Source organism: Pelodiscus sinensis, chromosome 26, assembly GCF_049634645.1.
Source record: "Pelodiscus sinensis isolate JC-2024 chromosome 26, ASM4963464v1, whole genome shotgun sequence".
Lineage (NCBI taxonomy): Eukaryota > Metazoa > Chordata > Testudines > Trionychidae > Pelodiscus > Pelodiscus sinensis.
The window spans coordinates 446,964-462,641 of record NC_134736.1 but is presented as its reverse complement, the minus strand read 5'-3'; the positions used below and the strand labels follow the sequence as shown (position 1 = coordinate 462,641).

The 15,678-nt window shown below is 50.0% G+C and overlaps 1 protein-coding gene across 3 annotated transcripts in view; it reads right to left on the bottom strand.

The window, feature by feature from the left end:
- BCL9L (BCL9 like) overlaps positions 1-13,185 on the bottom strand; it is a 92,010-nt gene extending 78,825 nt beyond the window's left edge. The window contains exon 1 of one of the 3 annotated variants that reach the window (XM_006120928.4): positions 12,479-13,185. The gene's annotated coding sequence lies outside the window, so the exon portion shown is untranslated. Of the gene's footprint in view, positions 1-10,699; positions 11,136-12,478 lie in introns of those variants that run through there. The other 2 variants (XM_075909572.1, XM_075909571.1) reach the window with 2 other exon arrangements.
- Positions 13,186-15,678: the final 2,493 nt, after the last annotated feature.

Here is a 15,678-nt window from a genome sequence, read left to right as displayed (position 1 = left end):
GGTGTTTAATAGTTACCCCCACGTATTCCAGCAGATGGTGACCAGGCCACAACTGGTCCCTTTCTGGCAGTCTCAGAGGCCCAGGGAGTCTGCATTCCCTCTCACGCTAGGCGCGACCAAGGAGAGGCCTATTGGAAGGGCAACGGAGAGCAGCCTGTGCTGCCCATGTGCTGAGAGGGTGCCAGTCTCCAGGCACCCCAGGGCCCTCAGATATGCAATGTCCTTCACCACTAGGGGAGCAGATTCAACTTGTTAACAAACCAGATTCCTGGGCTTCCTTGTGGTGCAAGGGCCATGCTGAGAACACCGAGGCACTCGGTCACTAATGCACTCTGCGGGATGGGCCCTGACCCCAGATGGGACCTCTGGGGGCAGCCACAGTAGAAATAATAGAACTCTGGTTTTTAGATTTCATTTAAACGTGTAATTAGCGAAGATTAAATGCCAATAACTACCCTGGCAGCCAGCAGCAGAGCTCCCCACTGCTGTGTGAGGAACAGCTGGATAAGTTCACGCATCAATGCAAAATTATCCACCCACATGTGGCCCCCCCAACTCCTAGCACCTGAGACATTCCAGCCCTCCTCTGCCCTCCCACTAGTCCAGCAGCACGAGCTCTCCTAGTCTGCCCCCAGCCCTGCCAAGTGCACAGCAACAGCTGACAGGTTGTGGGCTGCAGGGGAGAAGGGGAGCTGTTGGGTCTGTCCCCATAGAGCCATTTCCCACTAGAAAGCCAGGTACCGAGGGGCTTGGTACTTCATGGTTACACTCCTGCCTCCCCAGAGCCTGCCACTGCTCGGTGGGTTCCTCCTATTTCCACTGCCCACGTCTCTGTGATGTTCTCCCAAACTCCACACCCCCATGGCCCGTTGGTTTTACCCCATATCCCACGCAGATCTGAAAGGGTGCAGCCAGGAGAGTTTTGCTCTATCATGCTCCAATCACTAGCATCCTCTCCCGCCCCTCCACACACAATGCACAGTGGTTGAGGGGGGCCATGGGTTATAGTTATAATGCCATTTAAAACCCTTCCTGTCTTCTTTTCTACGGCCCCCATCCCCCACTCAACTAGAACCCCCTCATAAAAATAAGAAGAGACAGACGTTACTGGCATTTCCTTTCTCTAAAAAGGCTGTAAAATTTTCCGAGAGCAGCCAGAGCCAGAGAGAAGTTTGTCAGGAGCTCAGCTCATTAGGCGGCTGCTCCAGGAGCCCCGCGGGAGGTGCAGGCTGCATAATTCAAAACAGCTTGGACCCTGGAAAAGAAAATAGAAACCAGGCCCTAAGAACGGGGGGGGGGGGGGTTCTCAGCTTCCACGTAAGCCACCCTGCTCTCAGGGCGCCCCCATCTGTGGGGCACTGGAGGAGCCTTGGCCCATCAGAGGCAGAGTGGCCAGCCCGAGAGGACCTGGCACCAGGCAGAGGAAATTCCAAGCCTGTTGCTTCTGGCAGCCAAGCTGGCCCCTGGCTTGGTCCTCAGCAGCCTGGAAACCAGCTACTCAGCAATTTTCCTGCCATCCAAAGGGCTCATTTTAAACCACAGCTTCACCCCCCCCCGAAAACATCACAGCCTGGGAGGCAGACTGTTCTGGAGGCAAAACTTATTTTTCAAACATCCACCAGCACCAAGGCCCCCAAGTTGTCCTGAGGGCAGAGCTGGAGTTTGAGCTGCTGCCCCCTTTGGGTGTTTCTACACTGCACCTGTAGCTTGAGATAAGCTACACAAATTGCACAGCTTGTTTCAGAATTCGGCGCTGTCGAGACAGGGCCAAGCTACAACAGAACCCGCTAGTCCAAACGGTCCCTTACGCCTCACAGAATGAGGATCAGAGGGACGTCGGAGTAGTGAGCCTGTTACATTTTGAAATAACAGGCTTGCTGTTAAGACGCGGGATAGGTATGTCAGGGTACCTCCAGTATCTCAAAATAGTGCTGCAGTGGAGACGTACAGGGAGGGCAGAAGAAACTTGCTCAGCCTGGTTCTGCATCTCTCCCAGTTCCTTTCTCTCCTTGCCAGGGAGAAGTTCAAACACAGCAAAAATGCAGACACTGGATACAAGCAGCTTCAGCTCAGTCTAACCACCTTGCCCGAACTATGGATATCAAATCCTAGTTAATTAGTTAACCGGTTAAGCCTTAGGTTTAACTATTTAATCAATTAAGCAGGATCCTGGGGAGGTGGGGGGGGGGGAGAGAAGAAGGTTGGCAGCAGGAGCTGGTAGCCCCAAGTGTATGGGGGCCAGCTCCCAACCCTCTCAGTCCTCTCCGCTGGGGGTGTGGCTGCTCCCAGGTACCAGTTAACTGGGTAATCGGTTACTTACTCACGTCCCTAGCCTGAGCCTAAGCTGTGACCCAACCAGCTCCACTCATGTCTCATCTGACCCAATCCCCACTGAGAACCAATGCAGGATTATCACCAACGAAGGGAAGCAGTGAAAGCTCTTCACTGTAGGGCAATAGACAGCTTCATCCAGGTCAGATCTGAAAGACACCTAGAATTTCATCCTGTGCTCCTAGTCACTGTCTCCAGAAGCACACCAAGTGATTCCTCCCTATCCCAGCCGTTTATGCTCTCAGAACACTCAGACATTTGGGTCTCCCAAAGCCTCAACCTAGGCATATTTAGGGCCCTGCCTTGTCCAAGTTCAAACCCCCAAGCCCACTAATTACAAGAGCCTCACATTATATCATAAGGAGTCTAGGACACTTTAGTACCCAACTGCATGGGGCAAAGATCATTTTAGTCACTGTTGAAATGCAGCCATCTCTAGCATGGTGAACAGCTGTTTACCACACAACCATTTAGCACAGGAAGAGAAGAACATTGTATCCACTGAACAAAGTAAACCATGGTTTGCTTTTCAACAACTCTGAAATGCTCAGGACAGTCTTCATCCGCATGATGTGCTGATTGACGCTGACCTGGCAGGGCAGTTATCATTCCCAGGTACAGGTGGGGTGAGAGACTCTACCACCTGGACTTAGGCACATACACCTTGACGGCAGGCAGGTGGCCTCCCGTGGCGTTACCCCCCCTTACGAAAGGGCTGATTTTGGCTCTAGGTTTAAGTGTGACAGATCCTTAGAGGAAACGTGTCCCTGGCAGGTTGGGGTGAGTCATATTGGCAGGTCTAGCGCTTGGGAAACTTGCCCTGCCTCTGCCAGGCTGCCCCTGCTCTGCAGATAGAGACCTAATCTCCAGTGCTCCAGGTTTGGAGCCTTTCACCAGTGTTGACGTGCGTATGAGAAACCCCAGAATCCAAGGGTGGGACCTGTGGGTGAAACCAGCAGGAACGCAACGCAGATACGAGTGTGGACCTCAGTCGGGACAAGTTTACCAGCATTCAGATCCACAAATGGAGGAAAATCCAGCCACTTAGCTTCCTACCTCAAACAAGGACACAGCCTTTATTTGAAGCCTGCGCCGGGCATTTTGCTGGAGCATGCCCAGCCCACTCTGCAGCAGGAGAAGGCAATGCAACCATCTTCGGCTCCACGCGCAACAATGTAACATGAAGAAATCACACAGGCACAGTGAGGTCCAGATCACTAAACATACAGGTCCTAGCCACACACACATACTGCTACCTTGACAGGGTGCTCAACACACACAGCACCACAAAAAGGCTCAAACTATTTCAAGACATACTACCTAATTCCTAAACATGGCATGCTACCCTGCAAGCAAGCCCATCCTCTGGGTTGTTTTGAAGACCCTTAGCTTTTTGGATCCCAGAATCCCTAGTCATTAAGCCGATCTGAACAGAACACTCCTCCCTACACCAGTACTCCTGAGGTGTGTCTACACAGCACCTTTACCGCGAAATAAGCTATGCAATTTGCACTACCCAAATTGTGTAATTTATTTTGAGATAATTTTGAAATAAAGCGCTATTCCGAAACATCCCTTAACCCATGTACAATGAGGGTTACAGGGACATTGGAATAGTGAGCCTGTTGTATTTCGATAGAACCGGCTTGCTCTTAAGATGCAGAATAGCTTTTGGGGATATCAGAATAGACGTAGCCTTGGTGAGCTCTTGGTTCAGGCTCTCACATTGCCCTTCCTAGCCAGTCCCGATTGTAGCCTGTCACATATGGGATGTGGAATCCTCTGCACAAGTCCTGGAGAGAACTGAAAGCTTTTTGCTGCTAATCAGGAACATGGTTACTGAATGCTCCCTTGCAGCTGCACCTTAGCCAGTTTTCCACACCCACATCCATCCACACTGAGCACAACAGGACCAGCCCTCGAATACAGAGATCTGTCACTTTAGGGCCAGACAGCCTCCCAACAATTGTGGCATTTCTCAGAAATCACTGGGCTGACTCAGAGCTGGCCGAGAGACACACACTCTACCCTTGGGTACAAGTGGCAATTTCACACCCTGAGGGAGGTAGAGGAAGGAAAGTGGGTGGTGGGAAGCAGAGCTGCAGAGAAATCCGGGGCTAGGAACTTGTAAGGTCTGTCCCCTGCTCTGCCACTTCCTCTCTCCCTGCCTTAATTTTCTATCTGTAAAGAAGAGCGACAAGAATGATTAAAGGTCTAGAGAACATGACCTATGAAGCCAGGCTTCATGAACTGGGCTTGTTTAGTTTGGAAAAAAGAAGATTAAGGGGGGACATGATAGCGGTTTTCAAATATCTAAAAGGGTGTCACAAGGAGGAAGGCGAAAATTTGTTCCTCTTGGTTTCTGAGGACAGGACAAGGAGTAATGGGCTTAAAGTGCAGCAGGGGAGGTTTAGATTGGACATTAGGAAAAAATTCCTAACTGTCGGGGTGGTCAAATATTGGAATAAATTGCCAAGGGAGGTGGTGGAATCTCCCTCTCTGGAGATATTTAAGAACAGGTTAGATAGACATCTGTCAGGGATGGTGTAGACGGAGCTTGATCCTGCCTTGAGGGCGGAGGGCTGGACTCGATGACCTCTCGAGGTCCCTTCCAGTCCTATTATTCTATGATTCTATGATTCTACAGGATTCTCTGCTGGATCATGACAGTGCTGAAAGGTAGAACTGCCAGCCTCTGGACGCCCAACAACATATAGGAAGCTACAATACTGACAAACCCCAGCAAAACTTGGCACTTTCTTTGCTGACATTTTAAGGAGCATAGAGTCTGTAAACATTCAATATTTTGGGAAGCATCTTTATACACACTGTGTTTTCAAGACACTTCCCAGCTAATTCCCCTCCCCCAGTCTGTTTCATTATTTAAAGAGATAGAGGCAAGTAACAGGGGAGATTGTCAGCTGAGCTATAGGAGAGCAACTGTGCATGGGCTGTTTCAGACAGCAGCAGCTACAGAGAAGGCTCTTACACTAGCAGTAGCAAGAGACAAAGAGAGGGGAGCGACAAGGTTACAAAAATCCAATAAGCACCTTTCAGAGTTGGGAAATAGCAGACTGGCCCATATGTTCTGCTGGGCTCTGCTTGCTCCTTGGTGCTGTGACTTCCCACGCTCATCACACCCAAGGAAGTCTATCAGGCGGAACAAGGAGCAGTCTGTGGTTTCACTTGGTATTTCAGGCCATCTCTCACACAGGAGGAGTTTGACTCCACGTTCCAAGTTTCGCCCTCTCTCTGGTGCAGGACGCCAACCTGGCTCCTGGCCCAGCAATCGGCTCCAGCAAAGCTTCTCATCAAACCAGGGAGACACCCCGTCTCCAGGCACTGAATGCCTCCAATTCCTGGAGCAACTATCACCTTGGGAAGCATGAGCCACAGCCTCAGAGCTGAAATTCCAGAGCTGGCTCCCCACTCCCCCCAACTATCACTAATGTATAACAGGGTTCAAGGCACCCTGGTGTCAGGGTGGCCTCAGCTCTCTTTCTGCTCTGGGAGGAACTGGGATCTAGCTGTGAAAACCACGGAGCCCGAACTCCTGGGTTCTATTGCCCATGTTGTTGGGCCATGGGAAATCACGGGAGGAGCTGGGAGTTGAGCCGAGGCTCTTGTGTTCTGATCCCTGCTCTGCCATCGTCTCAGGAATCTCACGCTACTGCTGTACTTCTCATTTTCCCACTTGGGAGACTGAGGAAGCACTGGAGTGCCAGGAGGGGTGAGGTTTGTGAAGCTGATGGCGCTCATGTCGGAGAGATGCTTCCCAAGAGCTGTTACTGTTGACAATAGAGACAAGCAGGTCCTGGGCACTGCCATCTGGAACCTCATCTCCAGAGGAACAGACTCATTTCTCCCAGCTCTCAGTCAGTACGGAACAGATCCCGTAGGCCTGAGCTTCTCAGAGACTGCAGAAGGTAAAGAGCCAGATGGGGCATCTGTCCCCAGGTAAGTGGGGAAGCTGGAGGAAGGGAATGAGTCACAGGAGAGTAACAGTTACTAACAGAGCCCCATCCCTACCACAGAGATGCTGCTCAAGACTTTATAGCTAGAGCCAATACCGCTGCTTCCTGGGCATGGCTACCGCATCTCATTACTCACAAGCACCGGGCCATTCTCACTGTGTGCCAGCTGCAAACCATCACACGCCACATGGGTCCTCTCACCCCGCCCCTTTAACACAGCAGAGCTGGAACCCCAGCCTGGCTTTTCCTGACAGAGGGGTGCAGGCTGCCCAGAGCAAACCCTTTCGCTCCAGCACTAGACCTGATTAAGGGAGGCAGCTCCTGGCGCAATTTCCAGCAGCTGAATGGTTCCACTGGACTTTGGGGAGGTGGATGAGCAGGGTATCAGGGCTCAGAGAGGAGCCATTCCTGATGGTTTTCCACATAAAGACCCTAGCAGTTGAGAAGGAAGAGACCCTGGAAAAAGCTGACAGCTGAGTATATGCAGGAGGCGTCCCATCCCCCATCACTCAGTCTGAGCAGCCTCCACATTTTCACATCTCCAGTGACCAGCTCCGTTCTGTGGTAAGAATGGGACGTCCCTTCCTCCCTGCTCCATGCAGGAGTCTCAAGAGCATCTCCTCTGCACTGGCTTCTGGGGCGCTCAGAACTCCAGGGGGACTCACAGCCCACATCATAACCCAGGCATCAGCATGTATAACCTGCTCTCACCTGCACAAAGGAGGAAACTAGATGCCACGCAGCTGCGGCAGCAGGGAGCCTGCGTGGACCTGGTGGGGAGATGCAGGAGCTGGAATCTCACTATCCTGATCTATGGGAATTGACACAGGCCTTGGTTAGTCGTGACAAGCTCCTGCTCACAAGCATCATGCAAGTCCCCTTCTCATCCGGCACCGGAGAACAGAACGGCTGCTGCACTCAGACACAACCCTGCTTTCCCAGGACGTTGGATACGTGCACAGCTCCTGGCAATGCACCCCTTGATTATGTGGTTCTCCCTTAAATCCAAAGTGGGTGCCAGTGACATTAACTGCTTCCTCTACATCAGTTCCTGATAGGGAATAGCCCTGCAGCAGGTACAGGCTCCACAAAGAGGTGACCCCAAACAGAGGTCATTCAGCACTCCAACCCACAATCAGTAACAGTCTGAAACAGATGGAGCTACCTGGTGCCAAGTAGGTCCTGGAGACTGTCCTATGGAAACCCACCGTCTGGAAGGGAATTTCCACTAAGGCCTCTGTGATTGCCCAGTCTTCCTTCATGAGCTGGCCAAGGACAACAGAGAAACTGCCACCCTGCCTTCATCCACCATTTCTCAGACAAGGAACCCACAGCACTTTACACACACAACCATCTAGGAGGTATTTACAGATGGGAAACAGTGGCACAAGAGAAGGAAAGATTTGTCCAAGGGGTCAGACAGAACCAAGAACAGAATCCAGCAATCCCAATTTTCAGCCTTCTCTGCACGCCCCCACCCTGCAACCCGCACAAATATATTTTGTAGGCACTGTCAGAAATGGAGAAGCAAAAGGAGCAGATAACTCAGGTTCTTCACTCTGAAATGAGGGATTTTCCTGGGCACGCTGGACCAGTGATTTCTGGGATCATTTTTATTCACAAATTCAACTCTGTATTTCTCCCCATAACAGCATCTGCACTAGAGCTTTTGCTGGAATAAAGAGGTCATAAAACACCCCCACACTACTAACAGAAATTACTATCCCAGCAACAGCTTTAATTACAGGCCTGGCCTGAGTCTCTGCCCTTGCAAGGGCAGGGTCAAGTACCTTGGGAAGAAGATGCAGTGGCTGATGAAACTTTGGTCTTTGGCAGGCCACCACCATTATGTGGAAAACCACAACTGTAGGGTGACCTCCCAGGCCCTGTTCAGTTGAGGCCAGGGGCTGTGGGTATCTCTGGGCAAACATCCAAGGTGACAAACGTGGCCATCTTATGCCATCAGGACACTGATCGTATTATTACTTGAACAAACGAGCGGGAGAATAGACAACCAAAGCCCCATGATGAGCCCCACAGGACATGGTGGGTAGAAAACAAGAACCAACATTGTGCCAAACTAGAAAAAAAATGTATACACTAGCAATAGAGACCGTGAAGGGTCAGGAAATGGTGAGTCAGCAGCAAATAGCCAAAGAGAACCATGTCTATCTGGCTTGGCCACTGCACGACTGGCAGTAGAATGCAATTGCTGCCTACAAGGCGGTGATACTGCATTAGGCCCATGGGCACAAGGGAGGGGAGGGTTCTGCCAGATGACTCGTTCCATGGAGGAATCAGTGCTCTGAGGGATGGGGTGTCCATTACTCATGACATTTAAATCTGAAATGGACACACATCAAGAGAACGAGGAGCCAGTTTGTCTTGCTCACCCGGGATAGGCCAACCAGTCTCCCCCACCTTTAGTTCATCTCTACTTCCAGATCCTCACAAGAACAGCCACTCAGACAGCAAGCAAGGAGGGAAAAGCCTCACTCACCCGCAGCAGGAGGCAGCAGGCTCCTAAGGCAACAAAGGAAAACATGCCAGAGTGTCATTCCCTACTATGGCATGGACCAGGCACCGGGCATGCTGATGAGACTGGCAGAGACTTGGACTTTGCAACTGTGGCACCTGGTAGGGATGTAAAAACCCGGTTAATCAGTCAGCCAGGTAAACATTATGTTTACCTGATTAGCCAATTAAATGGGTAAGGGTGGGCACTCCAGCCAGCTGCAGCGCTGGAGCAGTGCCCAGCCGGGGCAGGTGGGGGGCTGCTCCAGCCCACCAGTTAACAATAACTGGGAAGCATCACCTGGTGAGGACAGATCCAGACAAAATATCAGCAGAAAAATCCCATGACTTCCAGGCTCCATGGGCCAGCAACACAACTGAAGGACCTCAGTGAGGTAAGGGACCGTCTGGGTAAGAATGAGCTGTGATAAAACGCAGAATACCCCCTCTGGCCTCCTCACTCAGGAAGTGAAATTAGAAGGATAAGAACCCAAGGGACACTTCCAGAAATGTGGTCTCTGAGGGTGGAGGGGCAAAGGTCGCTTCCCAGATCACCAGCCTTTGACAAGCTTGCATAACCTGGGTTGAACGGTCAGCAAGAGAGACACACGGAGCTTGCATCAACTCTTCGATGTCCCAAACAAGTACAAGTCCAGTGCATGGCCCCACTAGAGAGTAACTCCCGATTTTCACCAGTGAAACCAAAGCAGAGTTTAGGCTCAGTGAATTCTCGGCAGCCAGCAGCCACCCGGAGACAGCAATGCCTAGTCCTCAGCACACAGGACTGTGAGCCACTAGCTCCTACACTCCCCCTGGCTTGAAGTGGTTTCCATCATGTACAGTTTTTAGTACCTCCACTATACAGTTTGTTCCAGCCTGCCCAGTAGTGCCCAAGTTTTAATCTCAGCTCCGACACAGTCTTGTGTGGTTTTGGGTAAGTCACTTCAAATACTGGGCCTCACTTTCTTCCTCATCTGTACATTGAGGAAAGAGGATCTATGTTACAGGAGATGAGACTACTTTCAAGTAGTACTAGGCACAATGTGCATAAGGACAGATTAGATGATCATGATGGTTTCTTCTGGGCTTAAAGATGAGTACTTCTCATGAGCAGTCTCCTACTACTGAGTGGGGAAAAAAAATCTTGTTTTTAAGCCTATATTCTTTTACTTGTATTTTTGGTATTGTTCTTAAAAACCCTCATCTCTCCCCCCCAAAAAAAGATTAAGTTCTGGTTTTGGATTTAGAGAACTGGAACATGATTAAGGTATGAAAAATTGTGAAAAGCAAGATAGATTTCTCCTCAGTTCACTATGCAAAACAGCTAGAGAAGGAGAAGAAAGCATCACAGGATATTTATGTCCAGTAAAAATGGTAGATTAAAAGTAAAAAAAACCAAAACTATAATACTTAGGGATTTTGGATGCTCAGTTTTGATACAGACTCGCTATGTAACCATCACAAATTACATCCTCCCTCTGTGCCTCAGTTTCCTTCTCCCTCACTTTGTAAAAGTAGGAGAATAATACACAGTCCTTCACAAAGAACTGGGTGTCTGATGGCATGGCATTATTTCCTGCTTAGCCTAAAGCAGCATTTGAACAGGGTAGCAAGAATTCAGACCTGTGTTCACAGGAGACTAGAGCCCATAGGTCAAGAGTAAGCTGTTAAACCCCTGCTATTCCATTCTGCAAAAGCAGCAATGCAGTCTTAGGTGTGCAGTTGTTTGTGCCTTCAGTGTTAGTAGTGTGCTGCCTTACATGCCCAGGACGCAGGTGTATGACAACACAGCCACACCCTGTCATGCAGCACCTCCCCAGGGCATACAGACACTGCATACTACACCACAACAGCATGCCCTGTCATGTAGCACTACTTACATGTGCAGCAAAGCAGCCCTCTCATGTTTCTACCCCAGCAAGTGATGACTAGCATAAAGCAGTGCTGGGGCAACTTCACCTTCTCCTCAACTTGTCACAGAAGAGGACAAATTCATGTGGATTCGGATGGGGGATAGAAGGTTAATGAAGAAAAAAAGAAGTTTTGCTCTTTGCAAACTGACCAAGCACCCTTCCTTCCCAAGTCAGAATAGTAAGATATTCTGGGCAATGGGGAGAGCTCTTCTCTGCTGCCTAGCTCCGTGTTAAGAGACTAGCCAAAACTGGAGCCCTTTATTTAGACTCTACCTGAACGTCATTAGTTCCAGATTAAATGGGCCCCAGTTCCAAGCCACCCCAAGATATGGTCCCAACTGGCGACGTCTTGTGAAATCCAGATCTGCCCCACACAGAAGAGGCCATATGGGAAAAGCTGGATGCACGGCTGGTGAGCCTGTCACACCTGTAGCAGAGCCGTCACTGAGAGTATTCCATTCCCCTCCTGGAAGCAAGGGCTAAGCAGCAAGGGCCAAAGAGAACAGAGATGAGGCTCCGTTAGGTGCAGACAGGGAAGAAGGAGGGAGGCAAAGACAGAGCCTCTGCCCCCTAAACCCCAAGTCAGAAAACTCTTCATGCAGCAAGGAGTGAGCAGGCTGGATCCCCTGCATCATTGCTCCAGAACTGCAGGCCAGTGCCCTCTGCACGGTGCAAACCAAGCAGAAGGGACAGAAACGAGACACCGGGAAAACCACCTAATACATCCAGGCTCCTCTGAGGCCAGTGCCCTTTCCACAAGAAGTTCTTGTCACCTCCGTGTAAGAACCTCCACCCCCTAAAAACATGCAGCCCCATGGGATATGTAGTATTGTACAACATCGGATTACTCCTCTGTAAAGCCAGCTGCAAGCGCTAACCTATTACTTGGCCATGCTGCACTTGCTGACTGGCCTGTGTTCAGTCTCTATGTACAGCAGCCTGAAGCCTACCATGATTTCTGAGAAAATGAAAAAAATGAAGAGAAAAGCGAAGACTTCTGCTTGAGCAGCCAGACAAACAAGAGACAGGAAAAGACTACAGCTACCAGAAGCCTTTGGAGCCACGCAGCCAACCTTCAGCTGCCAAGGGGCCTGCCTGCTCTCTTCACACTGGCTGTACTTTGATTCAATTCAGTGACTTCTACCCAGTCACTGGATGCCTGTGCTGTCCATCACCCCTGCCTATGCCAGCTAGGCTGACTGAAAATGACAGCCATAATCAAAGACCTGGGCTTTGAGGTGATGTTCAAAAGAAACTGTCAATTTCTCCAGAAAATAACACAGACACACACAGAATTGCACTCCTAGTCCACAGTCCCAGCTGAACTCCCACAGCAGACCTGCATACCGACAGGCAACAAGGGAGGCCAGTTCCTCTCAAACAAGAACAAAAAAGCAAGACGCCCTTTAATGTTAAACTCAAAACAATTAAACATTTGCAACTACAGGTCTTCCTTTGCTACCGGGAAGCCGAAGCACAAGGCACGCTGCATTCCTCGCTAATATAAGGGAAAGGCAAAACTGGACTCAAGGACCCTTGCAGGCTCCAGGAGAAAATAAAGATTAGGACTTTGACCAATCTTTTAAGGAAAAAAAACCCAGGAAGTCTGCAGCATGCTGGAAAAAATATATTGCCTCTGCCCAGCCCAGACTTATCACAACACGCTACAAAATGGACCTGCCTGCAGGACAGTCCTCTCATTGCAAAATACTCGAGCATTGAAAAAGTGGTTGGGAGGCTACTTACCTTTCTTTTGCTCCGGGTCTCACGAAAGGCCAGAGGTATTTCCCATAGTGATCCTGGGCTGTTTTCCTTTGGGCTTTTCAGCAGTTGTCTGCTCGGTGAAGCTTGTTAGAGGGGAGCTGAGGATCTGGAAGCTGCTGGGGGACAGCCATGCAGTCAGGGCGCATGGTCTTCTTCACCAACAGCCTTCCAGCCAGCTGCAGGGGGCTCTTGGGAGTGGATCATGATCTTTCCACACGCACTGAGTCTCCCCTACTGGCACCAGCACACACACATTGCAAACACCCTGCCTCTAGCACACACTTTCACTCCGTCAGTTGTTTCACTTTCACTTGAGGAGAATTCAGACTCAAGTTTTCGAGTGGGGAGGTTACTGGTTGGCTGATTTTTAGCAGCAACTTCCCTCTTACCTCCCCCCTCCCCCGAAGTTACAGGAACCTTCTCCACAATTTTGTGTCTCAGTCGTGGTTGCTATTATTGCTGAACTGGCTTAGATCCCTCCTGCTAGGAACCTGCGGGTTTGAAAGGGTTCTGTTAGAGAGTGGGCAAAGCTGGGATGGAATGCTCCTTTCTCTCCCTCTCTCTTCCTGAGTCTGAATAATCATTTGGAGAAACAGGATCATTCACTTTGCCTTCATACAAGAAGCCAAGCAGTGCCCTGTCAAAATAAAAGCCCCAGTTTGCCTCTTCTACTGATTAACTGCTTCCTAATCTAGGGCTCCTTCTCTGGCCTCCCAGTGGCCTGACTGAGAGGAACACCTTACAAAAAGAGATGATGAGAAACAATTAACCCCCCTTGCTAAAAGCCTCACCTGCACTCACGGCCCAGGGAAATAATGGCAGGAGAGGCAAAGTTTTTGAAGGACGTTAGTGACGAGTATGACAAATATTTTTTTAAAATCAAGGAACCTCTAAAAGAGCAAATCTTACAAAGTTCTATGCTCAGGACTGCTGCTCTTGCTTGTTCCTAGGAGTAAAAGAAGAGAAATTGAGGGTCCCCCCAGACATAAGGAAAGGTGCCAAGCAAATAGGTGGAGGCAGGCATAGCAAGTCATGTCTGCAGCTGAGTCTCCTGCTCAGTTGGCACAATGATAAAAAGCAACCCCCAGAGAGCCCTACCCCCCACCAGCTCTTTACTCACTTGGGAGTGAATTAAACTCTGACAATGGAAAGGGAGTTTCCCTTGTGGATCTGACTCACTCGCTGATCTACCAATGATCAGATTATATGAAAACTCTCCACAAGATCCTGCTAAAGGACAGGATTCCTACTTTGCTTAAAAGACCAATCCTGCCATTGAATGTAGTGCTTAGCACCTCTCAGGATCAGGCCCTAAATCTATTATTTGCTGTGGGCTGTGAAAGCTTATGTTTTTCCTTGAGTGTCTTATTCCCCCATCAATGCAGAATTGACCCCTCCTGGCATGACTTCTAACAGGTGAGGGCCTATTCCAGTTTAAAGCAATGGCTACCTGGCCTTGCTTGCTCTCTTGTTCTTTACCCATTCAAAGTCCTTTCCACATTGCTCCCGGCTGTCACCAAATGCCAGCACTTCTCAACAAGGAGGAAATGTTTTTGACTTTAAGAGCTTTCCTTTTCTGGAAAATCAAAGGGCTGTGCCTACCAGATCTGTCAGTGCCCAGGCTCTATGATGCTTTTGGCCCGAACGTTTCTAAATTTCTGCTACCTCATGGAAAAGTTCAGTGTTGCATCACTGGGGGGGATGTAACTGCACAAAACTTGTTACAGTTCCGCGCACAAGCAGCAAAGGAGAAATGTTCAGTCTAAAGCCGCGTATTCTAGAGTGAGAACCACCAAGAACAAAAATAAAGTTACCAGGAGAAAGTGCATTTTATATTAGCTCAACAACAGATGCAGCAACTCAGAAGAGAATGGCAGTTTCCTTTGTCATCTGGGGTAGCAGAAATGTAAAGGCACAGTACACACAAAACAAAGGCCTCGCCGTTTCAAGCTCCATGCTGTGCTAATGCTCATGATCTAGGTTTAGCCAGACACCCAAGCAGACTTAGGGTAAGCTGAGTGTGGTGCAGTTAATAAGAGGGCTGGATCATCTGTCCAACCAACCGGCTCCATCATGGGGGCTTCAAAAATTCTGTGTGGCTACATCTACACTGCAGGCTTCTTGTGCAAGAATTTTTTGCAGAAGAGATCTTCCACAAAAAGTTCTTGCGCAAGAGCGCACCCACACTTCAGCTATGTCTACACTCGCGGCTTCTTGCGTGAGAAATATGCAAATGAGGCTAAGCGTGGAATATCACCAAGCCTCATTTGCATACCTAATGAGTCGCCATTTTTGCAAAAGAGGCTCTTGCGCCCGAAGGAGCTGTCTACACTGCCCCTTCTTGCGCAAGAAAAACCCTCTTGTGCAGTGCCATGACGCCGATTATTTTCAGGAATAACGGCATTGCGCAAGAGGGTTTTTCTTGCACAGGAAGGGGCAGTGTAGACAGCTCCTTCTGGCACAAGAGCCTCTTATGCAAATGAGGCTCAGTGATGTTCCATGCTTAGCCTGATTTGCATTCTTCTCGCACAAGAAGCCACGAGTGTAGACAGAGCCTTCATGTGCTGTTGCACAAGAGAGAGCGTCTGCACTGCATGGACACTGTTGTGCAAGAAAGGCCACCTGGAACCACTTCAGACAGGGCAGACGGGCACCAGTTGCTTCTGAGGGCTGGTGCCGGAGCCTTGCAGAGACACGTGCTTAAAGGGACCCCTCTTGACAGCCATTTTTCTGCTGCTGCTGCTGCTTGCTACCTCTGCGAGGGACAGCAACACTTCAGCAGTGCCTGCTGTGTTTGCCCTGTGCTTCTTGGGACGCCACAGCCTTTCTGTTGCTGCCATGGAGCCAGACCCACCCGTGGGCATGTCCTGGCCCCACACGGCCATGCTGCAGTGTGTGCTGCACTTGATACATGGTGCCATGCTGCTCCTGCAGGAGCTCGACCGTGATGACACTCTGGAGTCCCTCTCCCGGAGTGTAGCAGCTTCACTGCTGGACCCACAGCGCACTGTGGAGAGGCCGTTCTGGAGACTGGACACCAGTCTCGACTGGTGGGACCAGCTGGTCTTGGAGCAGTGGGACAACCAGAATTTCCGTATGAGGAAGATGTTCCTGGACCTGTGTATCTGGCTCACCCCTGCCCTCCGGAGACAAGACACCCACAGACAGCTCACCATCCCCGT